Below are 8,973 nucleotides of genomic sequence, written 5' to 3' on the forward strand. Positions count from 1 at the left end.
CAATGCTTTAATTTATATATTTAACAGTAATCTACTGTTGCAAGTAAAGTGATAAACATAAGTTTTGGATTACTCATTGTATAACATATTATATAAGCGACTTTAATAAACTTTATATTTATAATATATATAATTATGGAAGATTTTTATGAGTTTCACTAATTAAATCAAATATTCCTGAATTTTAAAATTTAAACTATTTTTCATATTAACAATCTTCATTGCAGTTGAATTACTTTGTAATAGTAAAATAAGATCCTTAATAAACAGTGATAACAACGAAGGGTCGTCTCTTGTTGTTTAGTAAAAGATTGGAAAGACTGGACTTGAAAGTAATGGTAAAGGGTTCAAACCCTAAAACAATACTTAAAAACAACTCAACTGATTCCTATCAAAAATGGTTAAAATACCGATTGTTCACCTCTTATCTATTTAGTAATAGGTCAAAACAAAATGTTTAGTCAAGACCAATGGTTCTTAAACTTAATGGAGGTACTGAGCCCTGCAAGCTTCACCAGACCAGTTCATGATAGGGGAAAAAATTATTATTTCTTACGAACATAAGTATATATTTTTTTAATGTAGAAAAGGAACCATGTATCAGTTGCAATCAAAAACCACTGTGTTCAAGGAACAAAACGAACATAACATGAATTTCACACAAAAACATAACTAAATGAATATTTCCTGCAAATCCATATCTTTTGGTTTTGGCTTTCAGACACAAGTTCAGAAATGCGTGGCTTCACCTTGGCAAGTACCACTCTCATATCATTTCCTAAAAAAGGATTTCTCAAAAAAATATGTTATTAAAAACGGTATGAGTATCTCCAGGGCTTTCTTTGTAATATGAGTGTATGGTACGATTTAGTGACATCAAAACGTTGACACTGTTGTTGTTCTGAAGAGTTGTTGTTGAAGCTGGCTTTGCTCAAGATAATTGATTTCATGGAGATATTTATTGTTAACGTCTACTGCCGCAATATTAAACGTAAAAGGATGTCTCATCCGTTCTGAATTTGAACTTGTGGTAGGGAAGTATCTCTTGAGAGACTTTGCATCCTCTTCTAAGTGCATGGAAATTGCTTGTTTCAACTCCCCAGGTACAGAAATTTCTCCAATTCTAGCCACATCTTCAATCTTACTAACACAGTCATCCAACAGGGGAACGTTTGCAAAGTTATAATTCTCTGTTCGTCGTTTCCATAAATTTTTTTTTTTTTAAATACCTCTAAGTTTTCTTGGGATTCAATAATATTGAGTCCCCCGCGCTGCATCTGTCGATTGAGATGATTGAAAGCATCGAAAATATATGCCATGTACACCAAAGTGAGAATGAACTCAGAATTTTTGAAGTAATCTGCGTGACCATGTCTGTTCTTTCGCAAAACCAGGCTAATTCTACAAGCTTCGCAAAATAACGATTCAGCACCTTTTCACTGGATAACCACTCAACGTTAGAATGGTACATAAGTATCTAGAATTACAAACCCATTTCCTTACACATTCTGAAGGTGCAGTGCTTTTTAACACTTATCAATGTAGCATAATCACTTGCAGCCAATAATGGACTAGTTGAGATTTACGGCACAAATAACACGAAAGAGCTGTATTTATTTTGTGTGACACATTTTTACTAAGAAACAACTATTTTAATCTAACATAAGTCCACCCGCGTTGTTCTTTCATCATGGTATCCCCCTGCTCTGAGTGATACAACGCTGTTGCGGTACACTCACACTGAAATCAGGATGCTCCTACCGACAGTCGCATCATTGGATGCAGAACCCCTGGAATTCGATCGAACTTGGGTTAAGAAATACTGGTCTAGATTGTGCTACTTTTTTGAAAGAAAACATCAACACCTCTTTCTATTTTTTTTAAATTTTTGCCCAAATGTGGGTCTCATCGTTAAAATGGAGGATTGTATTATCTGTGAAAAGTACGGTCAATAATTCAGTACTTTGGATTCGATAATAGCAACTTCATGAAAATGCTAAGAAAACATGAATATGGAATATATAATTTCATAAGTTCAAGAAATAATATATAGTGTAAAAAACAACAAAAAAAAATTCTTGCATACTCCAACAAAGATAAAAGAGTCTGATTACTTTTTTAGCAGCAAAAATATTAGGGTGAGTAACGAGTATTCAGGGAAGTAACGGGTAAAGTTCTTAATTCCTAAAGTGTACATTTTATAAACTCGAAAATACTCATGCAGCAAAACTCAGCTCGTGGCACATCACTATAAATATTATTTACATTAAATAAAGGAAGGCGATTTATTTTATCAATTCTAATTTCTCGATATTTATAGTAAAATGGTATTTTTTAACTATTATTTAAATATTTAAGAATTGGAATGGGCATCGGGATTTTTTTACTAGAATTGCATGGTGATTTTTTTTGGAATCGTCCCATCACTACAAATTACAAAGCAGATAACATTACAGAATATAATATACATATATATATATAGTATTTATATGGAAATTATACATGTGGGATGAACACAAGAAAAGATATATTTTTTTTATATTATATATTTCCCTAAAAATAAACCAAGGACAGTTTTATATTCATTGTTTATTGCTCTACAATTTTTATAAGATAAATTTGAAACTATTCCTATTAAATTTACAAGAATTATAATTTAAAATTTTGTAGTTTTTCCAAATATGCTAAATTTACGTTAGCCATTACTTACTTCTAAAATATAATTTAACTTTCCGAGTTCAATTCTTGTATATTTTTGTCTTCCATATGTTATATATTAATTTTTAAATAGATAGTTGTAAATAAAATTTTGTAATGTTTGATGAATTGATTTTTAACAACAACGAGATCCTAATTAGGTATGAATTTTGACTAATTGCAAATTTTGAAACTCAGAAAATGATTTTTTTTTCCTTTACATATCTTACAAATTAACAATTTATATTTAATCTGTTTAATGTCTTACTTTTTTGAAATACAAATTTACTGACCTACCACATCAAGACTGTTAATTAAACTTGTATTATATAATTGCAGTATATATTAGTTAAATGGGAGGATCCCATTGCTGAAGGATTGGGAATATTAGAAGTAGATAGTCTTATAATTTCAAATGAAAAAGTTATCAATCTTATAGATTAAGATGTACTTTTAGTTTAAATAATAAGATATTTATTATATACACTATGATATTCAGTATTTAATTGATTTAGCTGTTTGCTTGAAAAAGATAATTATTCTATTATTATCAATTAGTTAATAAAGAATTTTGGCTCTATTTTAAAAGTGGTCACGTTTGAGTTCGATTTACAAGATTAAATATTATGGAATTAAATGCAATAAATAAGAATTGTTAGTTCAAATTTTCTAGACTTTTTATGTATAGAAATAAATTAATTTAGACTAAAATTATTTATTTACATCTCAGTATATATAATATAGTAACATAAAAAAAAATTATTCATAAATTTCATAATAAACAAAAATCAATATTTGGTCTATTAACAACTATAATTAATTGTACGAGTATAACCTAAAAATAAACATATACTATTATAATGGGTTCTTATCCATTGCCAATTAATATAAAAGCAGGGGGTAGACCACAACAAAAACCTCAAACAAGAATAATCTTCTAATTCGTAGTATAGATTATTACTTGTATTTTGTACAAAAAGATTTCTTGCACGATTTTTTAATGCTTTTTTATGCAATTTGTGCAATATCTACATTTTTAATCTCCTTTTTCAGATATTTACTGTACAAATTACATCCGTCACACGAAAAGCATTTCTTTTTTCCCCTCGTGATTGAAAAACATCTGGAAGTTCTCGATCCCGATCAAAAAATGTAGTTAAATCTGTGTTTGTGCTACCATCGTTACATTATGTGCCTTATAATAGGAACTAAGTAGATTAAAATTAAAAAATAAAGCAACGGAAAATGATAAGTTATACTTTCTAATAAAGTACTCAAAGAGGATGAGGAAGTATCTTGTACCAAATAATTAATTGATAAATATAAAATTGATTGATTTTCGGTTAAATTGATACATGTTGTAGGAGAAGAAGTTGACGGAGGAATGAAATCGTTCTGGTTAGAAGTTGATGGAAACACAAAATTGTTATCTTGAGAAGAAGGAATATTAACTAATTTTGTGTCGGATAAGTTAGATTCATTTTTATATACTTAAAGAAAAACTTCTTTTTTTTTCATTTTGTCAAGATACCAAATACAACACTTCATATTAGAAATAAAACAATCTTAAAAAGAAAAAGAAAAAAAACCCTCACCAATAAAACATAATAATAATAATATATTTATATATTATTATTATTATATATTATGTTATAAAACATAATAATAATAATAAAAAATAGCAACGGACAAATTTGTAAATAAATGTTTAATTAAATATTTAATCACAACACGCATGATCAAAAGCGAAATTCATTAAGAGCAGCGTAGGCTATATTTTTGGGAAGTTTAGTCTTTTCATAATTGGACCTAGCAATCATACTTTGCAATGGATTTGAATCCAATTATGAAAGGAAGAGCCATGTCGTTAAAGCCATAAATTTTTGCTCTTGGGTGGGCCCTCTCCCTAGGTAGTGAGTGAGTCGTTTAGCCATTATAAACCATATTCTTTTAGATATTCACAGTCACGAAAAACATGGGCGAGTGTTTTATTTTTGTTACAGTCTTTGCTCTCTATATAATACACTCCAAATGTGACCCGGTAATTCCTTCCATGGAGATGATGTAGGCGTATTTGCGATTGTCCTTCTGCATACTTCCATGGATATTCAACAAGATGTGCTCTCTTGTTCCAAGAGAAAATCAAAATTTTATAGTTTAACTCTAGCTCCATCATTCCGAGCCCCCCTCTAGCCTAGGGTCAGAAAAGTCTCCCATGACTGATTTATTTTGGAGTGCTAACACAATCTTTCTCTTCCAATACTGGGCCTTCAATTTATCAGAAGGGGTGCATCGAAAAATCTGGTTAATTCCTGAAAGTATTGTCATATTCCAACATTTTATTTCATCAAGAACCCCAAGTTTGTGCTTCTGGACTTCTATTATTGAGTGACATATTTTCTCATCTATCCGATGTATGTTCTGGGATCTCCAGTCCTCTATTGAAACCACATTGGCAAGGACAAATGCTTTTTGAACGAGATAAGTAGGGCTAGTTTTGTTTATTTTTTCCCTTAACTTTGTCAATGTCTGTGTTTTCTTATCATAAATTACTAAACCTTACTCTCTTCCATTTTCTTTCAGGAGCGTATCCAGGCTATCTCTTTCTTCCTCAAATTTGTCACCTCTTAGTATGACTGTGCAATCGTCTGCAAAAAAACAGGTTGGTTAATTTCCCGTTCCCCCCAGACCATTCCCTCTAATGCCAGGTCAATTTTTCTTTGTAGGGTTCACACTGCCAATGAAAAGAGACTAGGACTTATGGGATCCCCTTGAAACATTCCTCTTTGCAATTTTACCACTGGGTCTCCTTCATTATTAATGGTTGATGTTGCGTTGGACGTTATATTTTTAATTACATTGCAATATAATTGTGGAAATCCTATATTTTTCGTCTCACCCTACAGAAAGGAATGTTCTAAAGAATCGAAAGTTTTTTTAAAATCCAAGAAGAGAAAATCAAAACTTTGGATTCTCTGCTTCGAGAATTCAACAATTGGTTGAATAGACATTACTACATTTCTGCTTGCCTGCTCTTTCTAAAGTTAAACTGAGTATCTGGGAGCACTCTTTCCCTTGTTGGTTTCATACATTCCGTCAGACATCCACTTTTAAATTGTATATTCTATTTCCAATAAAGTTAATGCCCTCCAGTTTTCTATTTTTTGAACATTTTTTCCTTTCATAGGAAAAAGAGTTATGATTCCTCCTTTTTTTGCTATTTCTGGTATCCCTTTGTAGAACTCAGGAGTAAGTCCTGAAGGTCCTAATGCTTTATCATTTTTCTACTTATTCTTAATATATGTGTGGACTTCGTAATCAGTGAATATTTTGTTTAATTATTTTTCTTCCTTAGGTGGGATAATATTTTCTGGTACTTTTTCATTTATGAGCGGTTTCTTTGATTGGTAGAGTTCTTGGTAGTAATCTTGTACATATTCTGCAATCTTCAGCGGCGATGTTATCTTCCATCCATTCACTAGTATTTCGTTCATCTTCTTTCTTCCATCGTTTTTCTCAAGGAGTTTTAAAAGATATAAATTATTGGAATTGATTTTTTTATTTAAAATTCTTGCACAAACTCTTGCTCCTTGAATTTTATATTCCATTATCTCATCTAATTTCTGTAACAGACCTGTATCGTTTTCTTCATGCAATAATGACCTAATTTGAGTTTCTTTTTTCCTTCTTTCATTAGCTTTTCGGCACCCGGCCGATTTTAGAATTTTTTTTTGCACTTTTGTAGAACTTATTGAAATCATTCCTAATATTTCATCCAGCTTCAAAGTCCTGTTCAATCATTTCTACACCTTCCTTCAGATTTTTTAGAACTTCATCTTCTTCTACGAGTTTCTTCTATAGATTCCATCTATTAGACTTCTTATTGTAGTTCTCCTCCTTAAACATGGCTTCGAGAAAGGATGGGTCCGACAGTCCGTTTGACGATATGCATAAAAATCTTACGAGGTAAATATCGCAACACCCCTCGAAGGATATCCATATTGAGTTTTTTAGCTGCACTGGAGTACCATACTCTATATTTGTCACAGACCAAATTCCATTCGTAATCACTTCTTATTCTGGTATCCGCCTTTTTTTACTTTTCCCAATCTTCCTCTATGTATTTAATGAATTTCGTTGTTTTCGTTTCTTCTTTCCCTCATTTGCCTGAGACCCATAAATAATTTATTAATCACATTCATGCATCGTATTTTCCCTTATCTCTTATATATTATCTTCTTGGACTTGCTTATTCTTTTTGCCATTCTCTAAAATATTTTCTGGGGTAAAGGGCTGTTTTTCTGAGTTGTATTCTTCGATAAAGATGATTGATGTATGTATATCAATATGTCCTAAGTTGAAGTATCTGCAACATTCCTTTGTTCTTCTACTAAAATATATTGACATAATATGCGAACAAATTGGGAGGAACTAGGGTAAATTTTTAGGGTTACCCACAACCTTTACGAGGGCATGAGGTGTAGAAGTTGTTACTCTGTCCCTTATCTCTTTTGGACAATCCTTGAGCATGTCAGCTCTTGACGCTTCAAATCTATCATTTTTCATTATATATTCAATTCTTTTCTCCAGTAATTCATTTATTGTCAAAATATATTCTTCAGGAATAGATCTTCCTCGTTATATTTAAGGCAAATCTGAGGAAGGAATTATAGGTTTTAATAAATTTATAGGAATAGATAGTGTACTATCGGACCCCTTTTTAACATGTACAACTCTAGGAAAAGCAGATCTGAAGGTGAATGTGTGATAATTTTTATTCATTTTAAAGGGTGAAAATAATTGTCTAAAATGTCTTCCAATTATACCACTGAATTAGTAAGCATTCACTCTTCTGGAGTATATCACACTAAATTTATTAGATGCACTTTCGACTACTTCCACTAAATCTAAATTTTTTATAGATTATAGTATGATTTTGAAATGACACCTGAGCTGGGGTCTTGTGAAAACTTTGAATTATTTTCAGCAAGAAAGTGAATAAAAATATCATCAAATGCACAACAAATACCCATGCATGTCATAGAAAGCATTATAATATAATTTTTATTATGGCCTCTGTAAAAGAAAATCAAATGTAGAAAGGGAAAAAATTTAAAAACCTATTGAAACCTTATTAACCATAATTATCCCATTGAATTTCAAGACACAGAATTGGACATAGACTCTGTAGTTCATGGTATAAGGGATATGCTACTCAATTTCACCCTTTCTGACATGTTACCTATAAATATAATAATAGTATTATATAGATTGAGAACGTTAGAAATCAAAACGTACATGTTCAGCCTCATCAAACATACATATACATTGGACCTTGCTAATCCTTCATTCTCAATATCAAAAAGATTTACTTTATAAACATAAATAAAAGGAGTTTTTCCCTATTGTATTGACTTGAAAGGAATTGATCTAGTGTCAAAAAAGTTCATAGTTAATAATGTAACATTATTGATGATTTGTAGCGTATTCAACCCTCGAATAGTAATATCTACGTTGAGTGTGGACATGGTGAAAGTGTTCCTTAACACTTTCATTGATATTCAATGTCCAATTAACCAAAGGGTTTGTTTTCGAGATTATCTCAACAACAAGGCCAATTCTTGAGAATGATCATAACAAATATGACAAACATTACTGCACCTTCCCATTATACCCAACTCGGGACAGACAGATTTCCAATGACAAATGAAAGTTTGTCTACTGGAATATTTATCGTATCCTCGATCCAAACATGAAAGCTTATTTATTATATACAACTTCCCTATTCAAATGACATGGGAAACGTATGGCTTTGAGATCATAATAAGATGCAACTCTTCCTAGTACAAAAAACCATGACCCTTCATTAGGTTCTCCAGAAAATATTTAATACCTTCTGTTCCTTCATTTATATTTTTATTGTACATGTGGGAAGGATTTCCAGTCAATTTATTATGTTTATGGTTGAACCAATTCTTTAAATAATGAGTATATGGTCTCTAAACTGTAGATCCCCCATAGCCAATAGTAATGAAAAAGTTGTCAGACAATCTCTCCGTCCAATAATTTGAAATTGGATCTTTTGATCTTCCTTATCCAGTGTATTAACACATAGGTTTCATGACTCAATGGAAAAATAGAAGACATTTTTAATCATTGATCTCACCGTAGTTAGAGGTTATGCAGGTTAGGTATTATTTTGAGGGTCTTAAATTTTGATAGATAATCGACGTATATATCTTTGCTATACTTTCATTTCTTTTAAAAGGGCCCAGT

The sequence above is a fragment of the Lepeophtheirus salmonis genome, chromosome 12 (assembly GCF_016086655.4).
Source record: "Lepeophtheirus salmonis chromosome 12, UVic_Lsal_1.4, whole genome shotgun sequence".
NCBI lineage: Eukaryota > Metazoa > Arthropoda > Copepoda > Siphonostomatoida > Caligidae > Lepeophtheirus > Lepeophtheirus salmonis.